The sequence below is a fragment of the Parus major genome, chromosome 5, assembly GCF_001522545.3.
Source record: "Parus major isolate Abel chromosome 5, Parus_major1.1, whole genome shotgun sequence".
Taxonomy (NCBI): Eukaryota; Metazoa; Chordata; class Aves; order Passeriformes; family Paridae; genus Parus; species Parus major.
The window spans coordinates 57,663,547-57,676,211 of NC_031774.1; the positions used below are offsets into that span (position 1 = coordinate 57,663,547).

Genomic DNA, 12,665 nt, shown 5'->3' on the forward strand with positions numbered 1-12,665 from the left:
CCAGCTCCACAGAGTTTGAGCAGAACAGGATGACCTGGAGGTCCTCAGGGTAAGTTCACTGGGTACTCTGAATCATTAGAGCACTTTTGTGCCCACTAAATACAGACCTGAATTGCTGGGGGAGCTGCAGTGGTGCAAGCCTGCAGGCTGGGGAGGCTCAGGTGAGCATGACACATGGAGCTCCGATTTTCCCTTTTTCATATTTTTTTTTTTTTCCTTCTTCATGCTCTTGAAGTTTTGGTGGAGAGAGTAAAGTGTGTTCAGTCTGACTGAGCCTGCCAGGAATCTGCATTTTTACCAAGCCCCTGCAGAGAAAGGCCTACAGGCTTTTTTTGTGCATGAAAAACTAATGCAAGGTTTTCTTGCTGTCAAGGCACATCTGTAGGAAGCAGGAGAGTCTGTGTTCTCTTTCAGGGCCTCTGCAATATATTGCTGCATTCCTATTATCCCTGGAGGGGATTCCTGTCCTTCCTGACAGGAGGGTGTAGCAAAGTGGAGGTTGGTTCCTTCTCCCACAAAACAAGTGGCAGGACCAGAGGAAATGGCCTCAAGTTGTCCCAAGGGACTTAGATTGGGTATTAAGAAAAAATTCTTCACTGAAGGAGTGGTCAGAATTTGGAACAAGCTGCCCAGGGCAGCAGTGGAATCATCATCCCTGAAAATATTCAAAATATATGTGGATGTGGCACTTGTGGACAGGGTTTAGTGGTGAGCACAGTGGTTCTGGGTTAATGGTTGGACTCCTTCAGAGTTCTTTGCCAACCTTAATGACTTTATGATTCTGTTATTCTGTGATTACTCGTGGTCCCTCTGTCCCCCAAACACCACTTACTGGGAGGAGCCCTTTTGTGCACTGGTGCAGAGAGCAGGATGTGGTGCTTATTCAGAAATGCTGGAAATCAGCTGCTGTGCTCTGATTTATTGCAAGGCTGGGGAAAAACATTGCCAGGCAGTCATCAGGGGGAAGAAAAAAGGTCCTTAAAACCCCTGTCTTTTCCCTGACATGCATTCCAGGTGCTGAAAGATTTTGGGAAAAAGGGGCAACTCCTCCTTAGGTATTTAGAAATATGAGCTGAGTGAGCAGCTCTGTCCCACAGGCTGTGGAAAGCTGTGTTTTCCCTGCTGAATTTCTCAGGGAATGTGTGTTTGGCCTGCTCTGGCTAAATAATCTCTGATAATCCATGACAATCAGAGGGTCATTTTGGGCTTCAGGGTGCCAGTAGCTAGCAGGGGATGTAAGGGAACACTTGGGAGCCACATTAATTGCTGGGGACTGAGTCCTGATAGCACAGCTCGTTCCCTAATGAGAGATGAGCTTTTCAATAACTTCACAGAATCCTGCCACTGACTCTGATTTACCTCTGACCAGTCAAACCAGGGCCAGATCGATACCGTGCTCTGTGGCAGTAAATAGGCTTGATTTGAAGTATTGAGTAAGAATTTATTTCAGATTAAAGGCTGGATTTTTAAAAGGGTAGAGCACACTGGCCTTTCAAGGCTGTGGATGGCTGCTGGATCTTGCTGGTGTAGATCTCAACTCCTGCAAAGCCTTACTCAGGGAGCCAGGGAAAGCAGGGGTACATCACTCCTCTGGGAACTGGGAGGCAGCAGGGATCTCCTTAATGGGAGAACTTTCACTCAGAAGCACCTTGTTTGGAAGCACCACACAGTTCTGTGAGTGGCCTGAGGAGGATTTTCACACATTCTCAGGGTGGGGATGTCTGTGGGGAGGGTGAGCTGTCCAAGTACCCCTGGAAGAGTTTTGTTGAGCCTGGGGCTGCCAGTTTCTCTCTGGGAAAGAGATGTAGCAGGTACCCATAAATCCCTGTTATGAAGAGGTATAATCATCCTCAAGAAATTCAGGATCTCTCCAGGAAAATTCTGTCTCATCTTTACTACCCATTTGCTGATATATATCACAGAATGGTTTGGGTTGGAATTAACTTTTTAAGACCATCCAATTCCAACCCCCTGCCATGGGCAGAGACACTTTCCACAATCCCAGATTGCTCCAAGCCCCACCCAGCCTGGCCTTGGACACTGCCAGGGATCCAGGAGCAGCCACAGCTTCTCTGGGCACCCTGTGCCAGGGCATCTCCACCCTCACAGGAAAGAATTCCTTCTTAAAATCCTATCTAAGTCTCCCCTCCTCGCTCAGCTTGTCATGTATGTTTAGAACAGATCCATGTCCCTCTCTCACACTGGAAAATCATCACCAGTCATGAGCCAATGTCTGAGTCCTGTCTGCTCTCACCACACCAAGCACAGTCCAGCAGGACAATCCAGAGACTTGAGTAATTGACCCAGGGAGAGTATGAGGAACCAGACTAATTATGGTGAGTACTCAGCTTCAACATTTTCTTTGTGTCACGACTGTTTAATCCTGCCTTAATCCCCTAATGCTGCTCAGTGACTTTTCTTGTGTTATCTTTATTGTCTTGCTAATAAGATGTTGCACATAGCAGAGATTTACACTGAAAGGTATTAAGGAGGATTATGTGAAGATTAGACAAGAAACATTCACAATAGGTTGGAGATTTCTGAGTACCCAAACTTTAAATTTCTGTAGTGCAAGGATTTTACTGGTTTTGTTCAGATAATTCATAGAGAATTTCTCCTAGAAAATTCAAAAAAAGTTGCTGCTGTTCAAAAGAATTCTCTTGAATTGCAGCACTGGTTATGTTCAGGCTGCTGCTTGCTGTATTTGTCATCTGGTTTTGTTTGTTTCTTTTTTCAAAAAGTGGACCCAAATTATGAGTGGCAAAAAAAGAGGGGAAATGGAACTCACATGAGATCTCTCTCTGCTGGACCAGGTACACATGAGCATCCTCCCTGCCAGTGAGTGCAGATGGACTTTGACACTCAGAACACAGATTTCAGAGGACTCTGTGGGTGCTGGAAAATGTTTTGTGCTGAGCTTTTATGACCACAATTATTTAACCTCTAAGGCCTGGCTGTGAAGGAGGAGGGCTGATGTCTTGCAACTGAGATTTTAGGCTGTTATTTCACCATCAGTAAATTGATGTAGCTGGAATTTTGCAGGACCAAAGGCACCTTTCGATAGTGGAAAATTAAAAGACTTGAAAATAAAACAACAGAATCCAAGGGGAGGTAGATTTTATGTTTAACTCTCAAGAGCTACTGGATATTAATCTTACTGTTGGGTCTTAAACAGAACCAGCCACTGAATCAGGATTTGATCACTGTTTTCCTTCAAAAGCTGCAACTCTGTGTGTTCAGTGTCAGGCTGGGACACAGGATAATGTCCTATCCTGTGAATCCCTGATGCTCTGCCATAAGAGCCTTTCCCAAGACTTCACATTTGCTTCAGGAATCTTCTGTACTTGAGTGTCTGGTGCTGGTGGGTGTGAGGCACCATTTCAGGTATCCATTCTTTCCAAAGAAGACATAGAAATAATGAATAAGAAATGGTACTTGCTGACAGCTTTTCTAACATTTCCTGCCTGTCCTTGACAGTGGTCTTGCATTCCCTGTTCTATGGAGATTGGAAAACACCACCTGCAGTGATTTGAATGCAGTGGTGGGATGCTTCTCTGGGAATTCTAGAGAACATCCTACTTCTGACACCCATTCTGAGCACTCAGCAGGCTCCCTTCACCCTAGTTTTTCTTGTCAGCCCAGCTAATAATAGCTGGTGTTTATTATTAGCACCTCTTTGTTATTAGCTCCTATAGAATGGAGGTTGAGTGAGTCACAGAGTCACTGAGTGATTTAGGTTGGAAAATACCTCCAAGATCCTCCAGTCCAGCTGTTCCCAACCCACCACTAACTCATGTCCCCAAGTGCTACATCCACATTGCTTTTAAATCCCTCCAGGGATGGTGATTCCACCAGTTCCCTGGGCAGCCACAGCTGACCACCCTTTGGAAAATGGACCTGCTCTGTCCCCAGGCTCTGAGCTGTTCAATTCCATCCATCCCCGGCAGCCTGGTCTGAAAATCTTCCATCAGTGGGAATTTTCTGCCTGACATCATCTCATTTAGTGGTTCACTGAGCTCCTTGTGGAACAGTTGACCTGCTGTCCCACTGAACTTCCCATTAATGCAATTAAAGCCTCTTGGTCCTGGCCTTGTGTACGTGGACATGCCTAATGAATCCTTTCTTTTGGGCAGGAAAATGCACATAAAGATGACTGGAACCAGATGATCTTTAAAGTCCCTTTCAACCCAAGCCATTCTCTGATTTTCTGTCTCCCCTCTGGTTGAAGATGTTTGACCCCACACACACGTGTGGGGTTTTTCTTAAGAGTTCTGATTGCTGTCATTCATTTCCACATCTTTGCTGAAGCTTCAGGTCCTGCTTCAAAAGCTCTGGAAATTCTGCACCCAGCCTTTAAAATCAGAAGGGCTGGGAGATGCAGCACCACTAACATGACAACAAACTTCATCTTGTGTTGTGATTCTCCCTTAAAAATTATTTCTATCTCTTCATCCAAGGAACTTTTGGATGCCATCTGGTGTAGTAGGGGTTGCAGTGTTGGATGATGCAAGTTCCTACCCCTGCCACAGAAGGAACATGGACAGGAACATGCTGGTGGCTAAATTTTGGTACTGGCCAGCCCTGGCTTTCTAGCCTGCTATGCAATTCTGATTTATGGTATTGAAAGAAGCCCTCAGCCATCTAATTAACTGCTGGCTACCCAAAACACAGCAAATATGAGGAGTGATTTACTGTCACACTGACATGCTCTACAGTCACAATGACAAGCACAAAATGGAAGTTTTCTCAACTCAAATGCTCTCTTGTGGTAAAGAAGAAGCACTTCATAATTGCAGAACCAGAAAGTGGAGACAGCTTATTTCACTCCTGGCAGCTTTGTTAATAAAACATTGGCAAGGCAAGTAATTACCTGACATGGAATTACATCTAAGCAGTTTTCCTTGGGAAAAAAAAACAACCAACCCACAATAGAAGTGTTGGGTGTCTGATTTTATTATCCTGTCTGGAATGGCTGTATTGGATATTTGGAATGGTTGCTCGATTTATGCTTTGTTTTTGAGCAGACTGAGTGCTGGTTGTCTACTTGGGCTGTGTTTTACTGCCAGGGAGTTTCAGAGTGGCCAGGGTGATGTAGGAACCTTTCTCTTAAACTCTTAAACATGGAAAGAATTTGAAGTGCAGGTTGGGAAATGCTCAGATTTTGAGTTTTTGGCCTTGCCATTTTGCCAGCACTGCTTCTCAAATGATCAGATCACAGAACCAGAGAATGGCTTAGGTTGGAAGGGACATTAAAGGTCACCTAAATCCTTCCACCTCCAGCAGGAGGGGTGGATTGTAGGGAGTCTGGTGAGCTCTGCTTTCTCACATGAGATCTGTGCAGGTGATCTCCAGGTCTCCAGGTGAGATTTCTGTGTGTTCCTCATGAGTTTCTTGCTCTTCACCACACCTGGCTGTGGGTAAAGCCCCTAAGCTGAAATTCACAATGGGGTACTAAACACATTTTGTCTTCTTGTTTCATGATTAGCACAGCAAGATCCATCCAGCCTGTCAGAGGCTCTGAGGCCATAAAATAAAATAAAATAAAATATAATTTTATAAATTATATTTTTTTAAATTTTAAATTTTAATAATTTAAATTTTTTATTGCATAAAATAAAGTCCTCTTGAAGGAAAAAACTCTTTTTGGTTTTCCATTGAGCAATTTTCCTTTCCTTCTGATTCTTCTGTAAATATAAATGAGTTTCTAATGCTGGGGGTAACTTTCTAATATTTTTGTCAACCTCAAATTATAAAATCACAGAATGGTTAGGGTTGGAAGGGACATGAAAGCTCACCTCATTCCAACCCCCTGCCATGGCAGGGACACCTTCCACTCTCACAGGTTGCTTGGGGTCCATCCATATTATTTTTCTTACAACAGCAAAATATTGAAGATGCATCAAAGTTTATACATTTGCTGTTTCCATGAAGCTCTGGATGACTTTTATTAAAATTGAAGAATTGCTCTCCACGTCCATAATTAATATGTTTTCCTTCCATCTTTAATTGTATTAAATGTTTAATATTTCTTGCTGTATGATATTTCCATATTCCAGCAGAGTAAAAAGCCTAAGAAGCTGCTTTTCCAGCTCTGGAGACACCAGCTTGTACCTCCCAATCCTTGTGGCTGGGTGGTTTATGTTTCAAAATTTGCCTGATTAAGGAAAATCTGGGGTTTATTTTAATTGAAAATTTAATCCTTCTGCTTCCCAGGGACACTCTGGTTGTCAGGTCTATAAAATCACGTAGAAAATAAAAATCTTCCTGAAATCACTGTGGCAGAGGATATCGCTACTTCCAAGTCAGTTGAATTCTTGTGGAGGGAGGTAGGGGGTGGGGGAGTCATCAGATATTTTTGGGTTTCAGGTGCATGTTCATGCTTTCAGGTGCATGTTCTTAGGCCCAGAGGCAGAGGGAAAGGAGCTGGACAAAGCAGGGTGAAGGCAGGACTTCCATTAGGCTGGAACACCAACATGTGATGTGGTTGAGGCAGTTGAAGATGTCTCTGCTCGTTGCAGGGGGTTGGACTAAATGAGATTTAAAGGTCCTTCCCAACCCAAACCATTCTGTGGCAGAGGACCTGGCATCACCTGGTAGTGATGCCTTAGGATTTTAGCTTTTATCTTTTTCAAATCCTGTACTGCATTAGTGCACAACTGAACTGCATATTAAGTGTTAGTTAACTGTCTTCACATTTTGGTCAGAAAAACCAGAAATCCCTCTAGGCCTGAAATCCAAGGACACCCTATAGACTCAGGCCCTGAAAAGTATAAACAAAAGTGAGTTGGAGGGGAGCAAACTGGAGGTAAATGACTTAATTATCTGAAGCTGTAATTGGATGATTAACCCCTGATACGGAAATGGATCAAACTTAAAATTGTCTGAAAAACTCGTGACCATTGTCCAGCTTGGGTGTAGCCTTGGAGGCTTCTGACTGCCCAAGGTGTACCTATTGAAGGCCTTTAATAAATACTTATTCTCTTAATATTGCCTAGCCTCTGTTCTAGGTAGCCACTCCAAGGCATCAGTAGCCAAGAGACCACTGGCTGTGGTTGGTCTGAGTGTTTTGGGTTGGTTTGGGTGGTGTGGGAGCTGCTGTCCCACAGCACTGCTGCACATCTTCACATTGTCATCTTGGAGGAGATGTTTAGCTGGTGCTGTTTATCTTGTTTCCAGGAGTTGTCTGCTAGGGAAGGCTAAAAATAGATCCCATTGTGTTTTTCTGTTACAAAATCAGGGTGAGTATTAAAGATTGAGTTCTCCGGCTGATTTGCTGAAAATAGCAACTCGAGTTAACGTGAACCAGAGATCAGTGTACAAACATGCAACCCCCAAGGGTATTAAAATTGTTTCAGGTTTAGTAGGTATTTCTTGAAGTCATTAGGAGAGATTTTAGAGAGTAATTCTACTTGGCATTTGCAAAATATAGGAAATTCTGGTTAAATTCAGTTTTGCCTCAGTGAACAAAACTTGTGAGACTGTAGAGTGCCTTCAATGTGAACATTCTCAAATCATACCTGCTTATGAGGGGTCAGTTCTGGATCTGGTTTAACATTTTTGGTGACATAGACAGTGAGACTGAGGGCAGCACCAAGGGATGAGGTGAGCAATCCTGCCCACCCCATGTGATTGTGGGGCTGGAGGACCCTCCCCTGCCTGGCAATCAGATGCTTTGCTGATATTCTCAATTGCTGAGTAGGGATATCTAACAGTTTTTAAGCCAGTGACAGTTCAGACAAAATAAAAAATTCAGAATTTGATTTTTTAAAATCCATATACCATGACTGGGCACAGCAGTGAGGTGAAGGGTTCTTTTCTCTGTGAGCCTTGGAAGTTGTTTTGGATTGAGTTGTTTAAATCAAGGAGCATTTGTTGCATGCTTCTGATTTTGCTAGGAGTAAGTAGAAGTTCAGACTGAAGTCTTGACTTCACTGTACATTAGAATTCCTTTGTAAGATTCATCTGTTTTGATCTCAGTTTGACTGTTTGTCTCTTCTGCATCTTGCATCTAATTGGTATTCCAGCAGGATAAAATGAACTTGATAATGGCCTTTTAGCTTGTCATCTTAAAGCAAGTGCTCAGCCTGGAAGAGCTAATAAAAGTCATGTTTATGAGAGTCTTACAGTCTGGTGATTGGGAATGGACTGACCTGCTGGCTGCATATGCAAAGTGGATTTTAGATGGGTCTTGTAGCTAGTGGTGTTCTAAACTAGCAAACAGCACAGTTTTGGATCTGAGCACTGTTCTAAAATCAGTTAAAGTCAAAGAAACACTTTCATGTCTTTATCAGACATTGACACACTGTGCTTCCCATTGGGAGCATCTGTCCTACCCAGGCTACCTAAAAGCCATATGACCAGGTGGGAGCAAGTCACATTTCTGCCACCACAGCCAGGGGAAGAGGTGAGTGCCTTCAGAGTTACTAATATCAGGTTATAATACCCCTGTAAGAGAGGAGGTTATGAGTTGTGTTCTAACACTACCAGTTTCTCACCACTCACTTTATTAAGATGTTGGTATGGCTGGTTCAGACTTTGGCATGCAGAGTCCAATGAGATGGATCCCATTATAACATGGAAATTCATCGTTCCACCTACTGCTGCAGCCGTTTGCCTTTAGCAGTGATGATTTGCCCTCCTCGAGTGTGTGATACCACACCTGTCACCCTCTCTGGATCAGGAAAACCTGTGATTGCCTGGAGTTCAACTGTGATTGCAGCTTCAGTGAGAAGAGTAAATAACCTTTACTTGTGCATGGGGTCCCTGAACTATGTGTGACTTGCTGGTGCCAGCAGAGCTGGGCTAAGCCGAGGAGCAGAGCGTGTTTTGACGGCATCAGCCCCTCTGTGCTGGGAGCATGCAAGGCTTGTTAGTGGATGTGATTTAGCAGTCCCCAGTCCTGACTGCGCTGCCAGGGCTGGTTTGCTGTCTGGTTAGTGAGTCAGCAAGCTTGCAGCTTCACCCTGCCCTCGTCTGGATGAATATTTACTGAGCCCAGGGACACAGTGCTGCAGGGAGGGTGGTGAGAAGTGAACAGGATGTGGTGCAGAGGCTCCAGCCATGGGGACTCTTGGCTGACATGAGGAATCTGTCCTGAGACAAGCCTTATTTCAGTGATTTCCTTCTATAATAATGCTGGTGCTGATCTGTCACCAGAGCTTTGGTGAGTGCCCCATCAGTTTTTGCCTTAACTGGGAGCAGGTGTGGAGGGTGTAAGCCTGCAGCCTGGGTTGTCATCTACACAGTGTGGTTACACTGCTGTCATTCACACTGCAGGCTTCCTTGACAAATAGGAACCCCTGAGGGAAAATAATTGGATATGTAGATTGATGATAAAACCATTTACATTGGAAAACACCTCTAAGACCATTGGGTCCAGCCATTCCCCCAGTAGTGCCAAGCTTATCACTAACCCATCTCCCCAGGTAGCAGATCCACACATCTTTTAAATCCCTCCAGGCATGGGGACTCAGTCATTGTACTGGGCAGCCTGGTCCAGGATTTGACAAGTCTTTCCATGAAGAAATCTTCCCTAATTTCAAATTTAAGCTTCCCCTGTCTGAGGCCATCTCCTCTTGTCCTGTCCCTGTTCCCTGGGAGCAGACCCTGACCTCTCCCAGCTGTCCCCTCCTGTTAGGGAGTTGTGCAGAGCCAGAAGGCTCCCCCTGAGCCTCCTTTTCTCCAGACTGATCCCCCCAGCTCCCTCAGCTGCTCCTCATCAGACTTGTGCTCCAGAGCCTGTTGTTATTTATTGTTTATTATGAGGAACAACACCTTGAGAATAAGAAAACTTAAAACATGTTCTAGGCTGAAAGCACAGAACTTGAAGCAAGCAACAACATACGAAGAACTGTTTTAAAGGTACCTGGAAACTTAGTTCAGTCTTGAATTTTGGAGGGAACCTCCCATATTTTCACATTCTGGTGCCTTGCATGAGCATGAGGTGAGTAAGGTGATTTTATGTTGACTTGTAGTCTTGCAGTAGCTACTTGGAGTATCTGTTATGCCATCCTGGTAAGTCAGTCACACATTGCACTTGTGGATGGATTGGAGAGAGGGACAGAGCTTCCTTCTGTCTCTTCCATTTTATTTTTCTCTTCAGCACACACAGAGCAGAGATAGAGAGCACAGAGGAAGGATCAGAAATGCAGGAGCAGAAACAGATGGCCAAAGCTCGCTCTTGTGTAGCCAGAAAAACTGATGCTTTTCAAACTGCAGCCTTTGATGGAAGTTCTAAGTACCAATTCCACTTAGTTTTAAGCAGTTTTGTATCTTCTTCATTTCTTGTGTAACTGTTTTAAGAAGCAGAGATGACTGGGGGGACAATCTGAGAGATTGCTTTGAGGAGTTGAATTTGGCTTCTGATTTAGTGATGAAACAATGGCTGGTTCTCCTTTGAATAAAAAAAGGCAGAAACTCTTAGATTCAGTCACGTTCTGTTGTTAGTGCTGAAATTGTCTGAAAGAAATGTCTGAAATTGCCTGACATTGTCTCATGTGTTTCATCCTCACCATTGTTAAGGTTCATTAATGATTCCATTATAAACCCCTATTTGCAGAAATGGTTTTCTAAAAGCAATCTCTGTGTTATATTATTATGTTGTTTATATTATATAAATGCTCAAGGACTAGACATGTATTAATAGGGAGCTTTGTGATCGTGGAGCCAGCAATTACTTGACTGGTGATTACTCTATCACAGACTCTGCTGACTCTCAGCACTTTGGATAGGAGAATAAAATTCCTTCTGCAAATGGGGAAGATAATTTCCTTTGGAATAGTGATTGTTGCACAGTGCTGGAAATCCTCTGAATGCAGATAAGCAGTAAAAGCCAGTTAGCTCTAGGCAATGAGTTGATGCTTTGGAATAAACAGTCATGGTGGAGAGCCTTGTGAGTCACCAGGGACATAATGAAGATGCTAAAGGAGATCTCCAAGCCTTTCAGGAGAGGATGTGCTGGGTGGAAAACCAGGCAGCTGTAACCATTTCTCTTCCCTGTACTCCTTCCATGATGTGTCCCATTTGGTGGGATGGCTGTGGGAGTGGGATGAGGTCCTTTGTCCTTCTTTTCTGTAGGGTTAATCACTTCCCTACTGTGTCACTGTGCCCCAATAGAAAAGTGAGGCCACTCGGTCCCCAAAGAGGGACAAGAGAGCAGCTTTAGAGGAATGTGCAAGGCAAGACCAAGTGATCAGGTCTTGCTTGGTTGCTCCAAGGACTCAAGAATCCCTTCCTACCCCTCTGGGTACAGTGGGGGTCACAGGGTGCCTTTTCCATGAGGATGCCACAGGACAGTTCTCCCCGTGTGCCAGCCTCTTGCATCCAGAGGATGATCCAGCTGGGACTCTGCTCCCTCCCCTCTCCTCCTTGAAGGTTAGTCCTTGCACACATACCCCAAGCACAACACATTACTGTGCAAAACCTGTGAGATTCCAGCAGCATGCTTGAGGAAGCCCAAGATGGAAAACTCTAGCCCAGCCATTCTTCATCCTTTTCAAACCACTTTGGCCTTCCCTGCAGCCAGTGGCTTCTCCCTCTTTGGTGGGATACTGGGGAAAGAATGACCACGCCCTGGACCAAGAATCTCCACTCTCAGCTGCTGTCAAAAGCACAAAGACTGTAGATAAAAGGTCTGTACTAGTGCCCTTAAAAATTCAGCAACTTTGCCAGCAGATTCTGGTAGAGCTAAATTGCCTTTCTGGTCATTCTCCTTTTATTTCCCATTGTTCCTATAGCAAACACCTTGAATATAAATGGTAAAGGTTTCTCCCTACAGATTCTTGGATAAGACTTGATATTGTGGATGGATTGGATGGATTGTGGAGCTCTTGGTGAAGAGCCCTGGAGCCAGGGCTCTTTAGAGGTGTCAGTAACCATGTCCTGGGAAAGGAAGCTCCCAGCACAGTGCTGGTTACACCAGGGGACGGGATCTTCTAAGAGTTCCAGAAGTTGTGTGGGTTGACACCAGTTCTCTCAGTGAAACTTTTCCACTGCTCTGAGGGAACTGCCAAAAATATTGTAGTAATAATAAGGAAGTTGAAGAGAGAGAAGGTGTCAGGGAAAGAGGGACAAAACATGTCCTGGCTGTCTCAAGGGAAGTGAGGAAGAAATGTAGACCAGCCATATCCTATAAATATATATATATATGTATTTCTATATCTATCTTGGTTGTGACAATTTTTGTAGGGTGTTAGAAGAGCCTCCTCCAATACCACTGCTTTATTATCAGACACAGACCTGGATGTCACCTGTTCTTTTGCCCAAGGCATTCCTGATTCAGCAGCTCCATAGGAGTCCCATTATTCAAAACTTACTTAAAATAATTACTATAATCATCTGTATATTGTCGCAGTGTAAGGAACCAGAAAATTGCATTGCATAATTCCCTCACAATTGTCTGAGAAATCTCCTGTCTGCATTGCCAGGAGAGATTTGATGTGAAATCCCAATTTCCTGCAAAGGGGCTGCCACGGGTTCCGAGTTCGCGAGGCGCCGCCGATATATTTATATTTTATCTGCCGCGCTCAACAATTGAATGAAAGAGAAGTGTTGGCAGAGGTCAAGCATTGTTTGAACGTGTTGCAAATGGTTTCCCAGGGAAACAGCAAATCAGTACTCGTAGGCTCCTGCAGCATCTCCAGAACAACATCCAGCCACCAGCCATA

At 44.2% G+C, this 12,665-nt stretch overlaps 1 protein-coding gene across 2 annotated transcripts in view; it reads left to right on the top strand.

Annotated features, from left to right (window-relative positions):
• The window catches only part of SLC35F4 (solute carrier family 35 member F4), a 109,561-nt gene that overhangs the window by 64,360 nt on the left and 32,536 nt on the right, over positions 1-12,665 (top strand). The gene's annotated exons all lie outside the window — the stretch shown is intronic.